The sequence below is a fragment of the Cibotium barometz genome, chromosome 47 (genome assembly GCF_041138505.1).
Source record: "Cibotium barometz isolate CiBa-2024 chromosome 47, ASM4113850v1, whole genome shotgun sequence".
NCBI classification, from domain to species: Eukaryota; Viridiplantae; Streptophyta; class Polypodiopsida; order Cyatheales; family Cibotiaceae; genus Cibotium; species Cibotium barometz.
Genome location: NC_141092.1, coordinates 36194119 through 36205169, shown reverse-complemented (window position 1 = coordinate 36205169; position 11051 = coordinate 36194119). Strand labels below are relative to the sequence as shown.

The following is an 11051-nucleotide window of genomic DNA, read 5'->3' as shown; positions in this document are numbered from 1 at the left end:
GCTTAATCTATGCATTAAGCTCTATGAATTGAGATTAATGCATAGATTAAGTTTTATGATTAGAGCTCTATTCATTTATTAAGCTCTATGGTTAGAGCTCTATTCATTTATTAAGCTCTATGATTAGAGCTCTATTCATAGATTAAGCTCTATGCATAGAGGACCTACAAAACAAAACCTAGCATAGATCTCTATGCATTATGAATGCATGCATAGAGCTTAATCTATGCATTAAGCTCTATGAATTGAGATTAATGCATAGATTAAGTTCTATGATTAGAGCTCTATTCATTTATTAAGCTCTATGATTAGAGCTCTATTCATAGATTAAGCTCTATGCATAGAGGACCTACAAAACAAAACCCATCTTTTTGGTAGATAAAAACAGAGAAAAGAGAGGATAAAAAGATAGGAAAGCACTTACCTCTTTTTGGTGATGTTGAAAAGAGAAGATTAGAAGACCTACAAAACCAAAAAAAGGGTGAGAAAAGGATTAGTAATGCATACATACAAAAGCCCTAAGAACCTAATGCATACATACAAAATTGAAAAGAGAGGAAAGAGAGAAAAGCATTTACCTCTTTTTGGTGAAGTTGAAAGAGAGGATTATAAGACCTACAAAACAAAACAAAAAGTTGAGAAAAGAATTAGTAATATAAAACCCTAAAAGTGTGAATAACATGGATACATGAGGTTTAAGCCTTATGCATAAGGAGGTTTAAGTATAATCCTCTTATACATAAGCCTCTTAGGCTTATGCATAAGAAAGAGAGAGAGAGAGAGAGAGAGAGAGAAATAGAGAAGAGAATACCATTAAAAAATTTTAAACATAAGAAGCTTATGCATGAGAGAGAGAGAGTGAAGAGAATACCAATCAAAAACCCTAATTCTAAACATACCATTCAAAAACCATGAATATATGAAGAGGTAGGAGAGAGAAGTGAGATATAGATTACCTTGTGAGAGGAATCATACTTGGGAGGAGACTTTGTGAGGAGAGGACAAAGGGTGAGGTGCTGCCATCATGAGGAAGAGATACAACACAGGGAGTAAAGGGGAGGGAAGCGAAAATAGTTGCGGCGTCGACGCGCGGGCGGGATTATTCAAAAACAAATTTAACAAAGTGTGTCTATACTGGCGTCTACAAACACGTCTATATGCGCGTCTATAAGCGCATCTATATCATATAGATGCGCTTATAGATGTGCCTATAGATGCACCTATAGACGTGCCTATAGACATGCCTATAGACGCATATATAGGCGCGTAAATAGCCGCATAAAATTGCAAATTCACTCATGGCCCCTCTCACTTCCATCTTTCTCTAGTTTGCGCATCTATGTTCTCATTTTCTTGTAGTGTTCATTAATTCTTGTTATGTATTAATTAATTAAGTTCATTAAGTATTATGTTCATGAGCATGTAATCTCGTTCTCTTTGTTATCTCTTTGCAATTAATATCCCTATTAGGGCAATGGCCCTAACACCTTCGTGACCACGATCTAAGAGTTCTTGACTCTCTTACCCTGTTAACCCATTCCTAGGGTTAACAAGAGGTACTGCCATTATCTTACATCAAGTAGTCAAGGTAGATACACCAAAAGGTCATAAATTCAAGATATGAAGCAATGGTGTCCAAATCTACAACTTGGACGAGCAGCCATGATGGTCCAACAGAATACTTATGGTGATTTCCGCTTCAAGAGAGTGTGGTATTAAGTTAGGATGAATTCCCAAGTGATGTACTTCATGGATATATTATGAGAGTAGTCATTGCAATAGCCTCTTATGAGCCTAAAGTTCTCATTCGGCCTCAATTTAAGTGATTGTGAACACTTATGGCCATGTATATAAGTGAATATCTCTCATAATACAAGGACTCTCCCATTGTGCAATAGAGTCTTGCTCTTGGGAATCCTCTTGCTAATCTCTCTCTAATCCAGGCTAGTGGGTGTGTGTGAGTAAAGTGAGGTGAGAGGAGGGATGAGTATACCTAGTGCGACGCGATTATGTGACAACGCTCTGTGGGAGGCACGCTGGAGTTACTTCTCAAGGAGTTGTGGAGCTTGCAGGCCTCAAGGGTTACGAGCTCAGCCAATGAAAATATCCTCACGAGAGTTACGGTTCACTAGGTAATCTTCTTATTGGATGGGGATTTGGATGAGCTGTAACATTTTTGGCACTGCTAACAGGGAGCCATCCCTTGGATTTTTCATTATTTGGTCTCTTATCTATGTATACCTATTTCCCATTGTCTTGATTTGTGGGTTTCCATGAAAAAGATGTGGTTTTGATGGAGATTTATGTGTGATTTAGTGAATAATTGTTCTTTTTTTTATAAAGAATACTTTTTACTTAATTTTTAGCTTAAATTAATTTTCGTTGTTGTTTAATTTGGTTTTTAATGTTCCTAGGGCTTGCACATAGAGAGTATTAAGCTTTGTTTGCTTCCATTGCATCAAAAAATGCAATAGAATGTAATTTTTGGTGATTTTTAGCTCTCTCTAAAGTTAAACATAGAAGTAGAATCATTAATTTTTGCTTGATTTGTGTGTTTTTTGTTTGATTTGTACGCATTAGAGTGTTAGCAAGTATAAGTAGTAGCTTATCATTTAAAAAAATTCTTAAAAAACATTAAAAAACACTTTGGAAATGAGCTCAGCTTTCTTAATTGATTGATTTTTGTCATTAAAGGGTGATTTATCTAGTTCAAGAGGCAAAAAAACTAGAAAATGTATTTTTTTGGGTCAAATTCAATCATGTAAGAGGTCAAAATTAGTGTTTTAAGAGCATCTAGATGCATCAAAACACCTAATTACGTCAATTTTTTCATCAATCGAAGGGATTTTTCTCTCATTTACTTTATTTTGCATAAAGAGAAGAGACCATATTAAGAGTTTAATTAATATCTAATTATGGATTAATTTACACATTAGCCGATGCACATAGCTTAGCAATTTCATGCCCTATCCAATGATGTGCTCAATGGTGGAATCAATTAGTGAGATTAGTGATTAATTAGAACCCTTAATTAGTCCAAAAGGAGAGAAGGATTAGTGGAAGGATTAATTCTTAAGCACTTTTTTCCATAACTCATTAAGGCTAATGAGAATTAAATAAAAAGATGCCAATGAGTTGTCAACCTGCCCATTTTCGGGAGTCGTTTATTATGAAGGGTGTAAGGGAGTGTCATAAAAGTGTTGACTTTTTTAATTTTCACTTACCTTTTTAGGAAAATTTCCATATCTCCCCAATTTAAAATTCACAAAATATTCCCTCCATACAAGAAAACTTGAATTTCTCTCTAGACTCCAAACTAAAAAACCTTTTTTCATGGCATGAAACAGGTCCGTGCAAAAAAAAAAACAATCATGAAACACCCGTTTCATGTTTTTGTGAAACACCCGTTTTACGTCATGAAATAGGTCCCTGCAAAAACAAAATCTGTGAAATATTCATTTCACGTTTTCATGAAACACTTGTTTCACATTGTGAAAAAAGCCTGCCTATAAATAAAAGTAAATTAAATTAAGTCCATGAGATGCGGTTCATAGTATGAAAGTTCTCTCCACTTTTACGTCCAGGAAAAGGGTCCGTGGGTTTAAAAATAATAATTAAATTTAATTAAGTCCATGAAATACGTTTCATGGCATGAAAGTTCTCTACACTTTCACGTCCGTAAAAGAATCCGTGGTGGGAAAAAAAAAGCCTTGTTTGGAGGCTCATTTCTCCTAAACTGTGAGTTTGATGAACGCACTTCAGAAAGCTTGAATCAAGCTCAAAAATTGATCTCAAGCGTCCGAGGGAAAAATCCTTTGTTTTGGACTCCGATCAGTAGGCTCAAAGTTTGACCCAAAAATCAAGGCTAAAAAACAGGCCTAAGCACTAAAAATCACCCAAAATAGCTCGAAAAAGATTGTGTATAATATTCGGGATAATTTTCGAGTGTATAAACGATAAAATCACGAAAACATTAGAGAGAAAGTTTCAGTACTCCAAAAATACTACAACTCTCTCATACAACGTTTCTCCAAATTCGTCTTGGAACACTTCAAAAACATGTTCGTAATAGGAAACATCTCTGTGAAAAAAAATCATCTTGAGATAGTGATGGAAAATAGGGTTGAGACCTCCTCTTCCACCATCTGGGATGCTATTGGCATGCATGTTTTCCAAAAAAGTTTATCTTAGGTATTCACATGTGCTTTTGAGACTTCGCCTTCCATCTCAGTGGCACACACTTTTTTCGAAAAATATCTCTAAGAGGTCATTCACGTGCGCTTAGTGCCTAAGCAAATTCAGGCAAACAGACACTCATTTGACCGAGAGAAGGGTGCACCAGGCCTCTTGAGGTTGTAACAGGCTGTAAGAGAAAAAAACATGTGTGCTTGCTCATTAAGGAGAAATTGGCAACGTCAAGATATGGGAATGATAATGGACCAAATGGACGACCACTCTCATTGAACCCAATGGCTGAAATCTTCGAGCCCTTGAGATTCATGCCCCAAATGCATCTCCCAATACCATTTGCCATGCTGACAACAACAAGCATGTCATCGGGTGTTGCACCCCCTGTCACATCAATCCCTCTGGGATTTGGTCCCTTGCCTACATCTACCCACAGGTCCTAAACCTTTAGAAATACTAGGTACCAACCCTTGCAACCCCTAAATGCCCAAACCTTGGACACATTCACTAATCTAGGAAGGGGAGTTACCCAAGGACTAAATGAGGTCCTACCCACATTAGCACCCACACACATCCTAATCGACATCCAAAAACATGATCGTATAGATTTTCAAAATCATGGAAAAGTATGATGAAACGATTCATCCTCTTCAACCCATTCAAATGTTTGAACAGAAATGTGAAGCCTTTGGAAATCCAAACTGCCCCACCAAGGTATATGCATTGAACCTTTGCTAAGTAGGAAATGCTAGTTGATGGTTCATCACATTGATGCCCGCAACTAAGACAAACTTCAGGACCTTAAAAATAGCCTTTATGCACAGTTTTTAAAGACAAGATGATCGGTGGAGTGCAGCAAGAGAACTCTACTCGATTGAGCAAAAATAAAATGAAACCATCAGATATTTGTCCTTCGGATAAAAATCTTGGACTCATGATGTGAGCCATGGGAAAAACTAAACGAGGCTCAATTGAAAAGATGTCTCATAGGTTAAGATGTCAAGATCAACATGAGCTGACACTCACGAGGCGCCTGCGTGACCGTTCGACATTTACATCACTGGCGGGTTCAGTAGCTAGCACCGACATATCTTCGCTAGAGATTCTACAGCTCAGACTACACCGACTAGTCCACATCTACTTGCTCCACTTAGCGTGTTCACATTATGGACTGTATGTACATCATACTTTAGTACTGATGTTGTATTTTCCTTATCTTTTGTTACAACCTGTTTTATTGTGAAGAAAAAGAAGAACAATTTTCAACCTCTAATCTTGTGTGTTCTCCTCTAGGGTTTGTGAGTGTGTGTGTGCGCTTGCAAGAGTGCAAGCTCTCTTCCTCCTTGCACCTTTTCATGTATCATATCCTGGTTCATGCTAAGAAGTTGAGCGGCAAGCAAGAGAAGCACTGGAAGTGGTATGAGGGTAAGAGCTTCATCTACTCTTCCCCCTTTGTGTTGGCTAGCTACTACATCCTTGTCAGGAGCTCTTTGGGAGGCACTCGCAAATGAACTCTTATTGAGGAGCTATCTTAACAAGAGTGGAGTTGCAGGGTAACTATATCATCCTTTGGATAGTAATTTTCAGGCCGAAAATGTGTTTCGGGTGCGTCTTGACCTCTGTTTTTCAGTTCACAGGGTAAGTTTTTGATTCTCTACAAATTTTTGTTTTTGGAACTGCAAGAAGGGTAATTGGTTGTGCAGACATTGGATGTACTGCAAAGAGGTCTTATAGTTTCCATTGGGTGTATGTATGCAAATTGCGGTCACTGGTTGTGATAGTTTGGGTGCACTATAGTACCGCTACAAAGAGTACAATAGTTTGTGCAGGTCAAACAAAGTGTTGTTTTTGGTGAGTTTGTATTGTAGACAAGATGTCGAATGATGGAATGAACCGGATTGTTGCAAAAAATCTTGACAATAACAACTTCTATGCTTAGAGTTTTAGATTAACAAATTTCATGATGGAAAAAGGCTATTGGGACTAAATTGACGGTGAGCATGAGGAGGCACTAAAGATACCAGAGATTAATCCAACTACTGCAGATGTAAAAGAATACAAGGATTGGAATCAAGGAGCAAGAAAAGTCATGTGTTGGCTTTCTATTAGTATACAAGACACCATGATTGGGAATATAAAGCATGCCAAGTCACCCAAGGAGGCATGGGATACCTTGGTAAAGTTGTATGAAACTAACACCAAGGCACAAAGATTCAGTTGAAGAATGAGCTTCATACTGTGGAGAAGGAAAAATTGTCTGTGATTGATTATGCCTTAAAAATCAAGGGCATTGTGGAATCTCTTGCATCTATTAGTGTTTTTGTTGTTGATGATGATAAGGTAGAAGTATGTCTACGTGGTCTCGGGCCATAATACAAGGCATTCAAGACGTCTATTCAGACTTGGGAGAATATTCCTAACTTTACTGATTTTATGTCAATGCTGATCATTGAAGAAAAGAGTTTGGATGAAGACTAGTATTCACAAAACAAAGGTAGTTTGGAGCAATAGTTCTTCTACACAAGTGTAGATAGATGACAAAGTAGAGGCTAAGGCCGTGGCCGTGGCTGTGGCCAAGGTGGTGGCCGAACAGGTAATCAAAATTATGGTTAGCAACAACAATCCCATGAGAATCACAACAACAACACATAGGTGGAAGAGACCGGTTTAGAGACAGGGGGAGTCAAAGAGGTCGTGGAAATTGCAAAGGCAGAAAAATGACACACGAGACTGTTTTTATTGTGGTACATCTAGGCATGTGTAGGAAGATTTTTATAAGAAGCAAAATGACATGAGAAGTTTAGTTGAACAAGGTGAATATACACCAATAATAGGATGTTATCATATGATTTTGATAGCTTTAAGTCGTGCTAGGTTTCTCCTTAGCAAAGTAGAAACTTTGTATGTCAATTAGACTTTACTCAATATGTTTTTTAATAATGTTTTTAGCATTACAGTCTTTTCTTTGAATTTAATTGATTCTAGTTTACGTGTGATTTGAAATTGTTGTTGTTGATAAGTACATTGTTTAATTCTAGGAACGAGGACTGATCATTACGATTAGCTCCAAGGACTTCTCCTCCAAGAAGCTCGAAGTGGGTTACGACGAGCTTGCAGTTGGTTACCATGTCCAATATAGCCTTCATGAGAATCGGTGAGTTTGCTACTACTTGATGATGGGGGGAGGGTTCCACACTGCCGGGGCGAGGGCATTATACTTATCTTTTCTTGTGAAGGTGGTGCATTCAAAGTTGAGGGTATTGGCAAGGATGCGTTGGATGTAGTTGGCGACCTCGAAGGGGGTTTTCCCGGCAGAACAGGTGAGCTCCTTGGGTAATTCATGAAGGAAGGTGACCTCATAGACGGGGCTGGGGTTCATGAAGAAGTAGAAGCAATCCATGCCCTTCCACCCTCTTGCCGTAGTGGCATGGAACATGCTCATGTGGTTGTTCGTGGCCACGGGAACTATGTGGTCAGCTAGCTCAGCAAAGAGCGCGCTAAACCTAAGCAAGAAGGGCTCCGTGCACATTGTCCCCTCTGGACATATCACCAGATCCCCTTCTTTCAGAAGCTTTTGGATGCTCGCAGTGTCCCTCTGCATGTCCCTCGATAGCCTCACCGTCCTAATCGGTGATTTCAGACACCCATGACAACGAATAGGTCAGTGCACTAACCGGCCGCCCAACTGCACATGACACAAATATAGGGTCCAGTAGCATCTTGTGTGTGCACACAAATAGTACCCCGTGCTTGCCCCCCTTCTTCTTCATAGATGCAGGTGGTATCCCCTTCACAATCACCCTCACCCCCAAGCTTCTAACGGCGTGAAGCACAAGGTTCATTGGTAGTAGAGCTCCTGCTGCCACCCTGATTAGGGCCAAAATGAAGCCTACTGGTAGCCAAATAACGACTATTAATGCCCATAATAGGGAACTTGGACGCTTCACTAATCTCCCATCATGGAATACCATGGGCTTGGGTAGCCTGCTCTGTGGTAGCGCCTCCTCTTTCAGGTGGCTTGGCACCACGTAGCCTTCCTGCCACCAAAATCAAGAGAAGAAAGGCTCATTATCAGCTTTTTAACCCCTTTGGCTCAAAAAATCTACGTTAGCCTAAAGCCTTGATAATTCCATGATTCTCCTTAAACCTCCATCATATAGCCTTATAGCTCTGGCGCTGGCTATGTCATCATGTGTAAATTTGATTGCTAACTTGACAACTGTAGTCAGTTGTTGCGAGTGTTGCAATCACTTAATTACGTACTACCTTAATTTTCTTAAACCAATGCAATAATACACCCCATCTAATTAGCTCGAATTTGATCCTTTTCTAGACACCTAAGTAGTGGGTTAAACCCTGGCAATACGTATCACCAGCTAATTAGCTGAAGTTTTAGCATTTTTGAGCTCAAATTCTAGCGATAAAAATACCAAGCACTTAATCAGATCAAATTTCAGTTTACAAGCCAATTAATTACCTTGCACGTTGCCAGGACAGGGTAGTCACTGGGGCGATCACCCAAGCCAACATCAGGCAATGCGTCTCCAAATCGCTGCTTGAGAGCCGTGGCTTTGTTGTCGCCCACCATGACACCAGGGCTTTTGAGAAAGCCGGTGGCGCGGCCGGACGGGCTAATCTCGAGCTCAGAGCCGATCACGCCGTCGACACCCAGGTACTCTTTGGCGAAGGGCTCGATCATGATGCGAGGGTTGGCCGTGAGAATGTATCGACTCCCAAAAGAGGAAAAAACCCTCCACGTCTCCGGGTGCACATCTTCCACGTAGAACTTGGGCAAGACCGCCCGCGCCACCGACACTACGTCCGCCTCCCTCACACCCGCGCACGACACGAAAACCATCAGCTTTATGGCCGCCGCTTCCGACACAACGTGGTACAGAAACCATGCGACCGGAGACAGCAACAACAGAGCGGCAAACCTCACCACGCCGGACGCCTCAAAGGCAAGCAGCATAAAGTATGGAAAGGAGCTGCTGCCCCTCAGTATGGTCCCGTCTAGACCCGGTGTCCATACCACCACCGAATGAAATTTTCTAGCATGCATTTATTTTCAAACAGATATAACGACGTGCTATAGTAGGGTGATTTGCATCGCTAACGATCACATCAAAGCACCATGATCATGCTTTAGAGCTATGGTATCGTGCTTTCGTAGGAAGAATCGTACCCACTATCGTGATATACATAGCTTAATTAAACTTTTATCTTCAATTAGACATTCATAATTGACTTTCCATATCTTTCCAAACATATTTAATTACTTTTCCACGTCTTTCTAAACATGTATAATCAAGGCCGTGCAATGTTCTCTATATCTCCAAAAAGATATATGTAATCAATAACGTTTGTGGTCGGCTAAAACATGTGCTCTAGATCATTGGATGCATATGAATATTAGGATCGTGGTAAAGAAATACCCCGATCGCGATAAAGAAATACCATGATCGTGTTATATAAAACAACGATTGTGGTATTTTTACTTCTCGAATGTTCATCAATGCACATCCAATGATCCATAAGTTTTCTAAATGAAAATTTCTAATAACATTTTCCAAATTATATATACCAAGATTGTGGTGATAGTTTAATAGAATCATATGAATACCACTATCATGATTTTTCTAAAGCACTATGGTGGTTATTTACTATGATAAGTGTATTTTAAACCACCATCATGGTATTGGTAAAGCACTCTTATAGTTTTTGAAGCACGATCATGGTCTCTCATTTCATGCCACATGGACGCATGAGAATTAATCCTCTTATTATTCTCGTATTCATGGTTATTCTTTGCTTGATTTGCAATTGTAGAGCTATCCACCTATTAACACATATGTATTCTTGCTTATTGTTTTCCCCCCTCTTCAGCATTGTCCCTTCCTACTCCTAGTATTTCAGGTGGGTCAAATACCATTGCATCCCTTATATGAAAGCTATTAGAGGAGGTCAGCAAGATTCATAATGTTGGTGTGGACTCGACCATCCCTCCACCTTGAGAGAATGTTGAACTTCTTTTTAGCATTTACTCTATCACAAAGGTGGACCAATGGGCCACAGAAGCATCTGCGACACATTAGTCCTATGGATAGATTATCGTACAGGGAGGTGGATGCAATTCCTGAAATCAACGAAGGAGTTATCTAAAGGTTGTTCGTGGATAGACAAAGAGCCCTGCCTTCCCTAGGGAGAGCACCCACTGCCATAATCTAGGTGCTCTTACTGCCCATATTTTTACAGCAAATATTTGAGTGTTTACGGGAGGCTGATGTACAATCACGATGCAGTTGTATGAGGAGTTTATTTTGGGGAGGCAGGTTAACTACTCTACTGTTAGGCCAAGCGGAGAAGCTGGGAGAGGTTGCATGGGCAAGCAGCAGTAGCTGCACATTCCAAGACCCTCGATAGCTACATTTGTCCCTATATCTGCTGTACATGCACTAGAAACGTAGATTAGCAAGGATGTACACATGGCCACACAGTCCATACACCATGTGGTTTACCTTTTTTCACAAACACAACCAGAATACAGAGACATAGAGCAGCTGGAGTATGGGAGAGCAAAGATGAGAAGAGAGTCCAGATACATAGAAGAGGATGCAACAAAGGCTCTCTTTTCTCAGTTGCTAGTAGCAGGTCAGATTGGAGATGGATAGGCAAAAGTTGAGCTAGACCAAGCCAGAGTCGAGGTGGTCTTAGCAACATCTAATGCAAAGCAATTAAGAGCTCCTAGGAGGCAACGACTCGTTGATGAGTGATGTGACGACAAATTGCAGAGCACATAGCCGAGCATTATTTACATTACAGACAGCTTGTTGATTGCATCGATGGAATTGATACTCATCCAT

General features: G+C 40.0%; 1 pseudogene; it reads right to left on the bottom strand.

The window, feature by feature from the left end:
* Positions 1 to 7354: 7354 nt before the first annotated feature.
* LOC147611639 (glycerol-3-phosphate acyltransferase RAM2 pseudogene) lies at positions 7355 to 9194 on the bottom strand (annotated as a pseudogene).
* Between the last annotated feature and the right edge of the window lie 1857 nt (positions 9195 to 11051).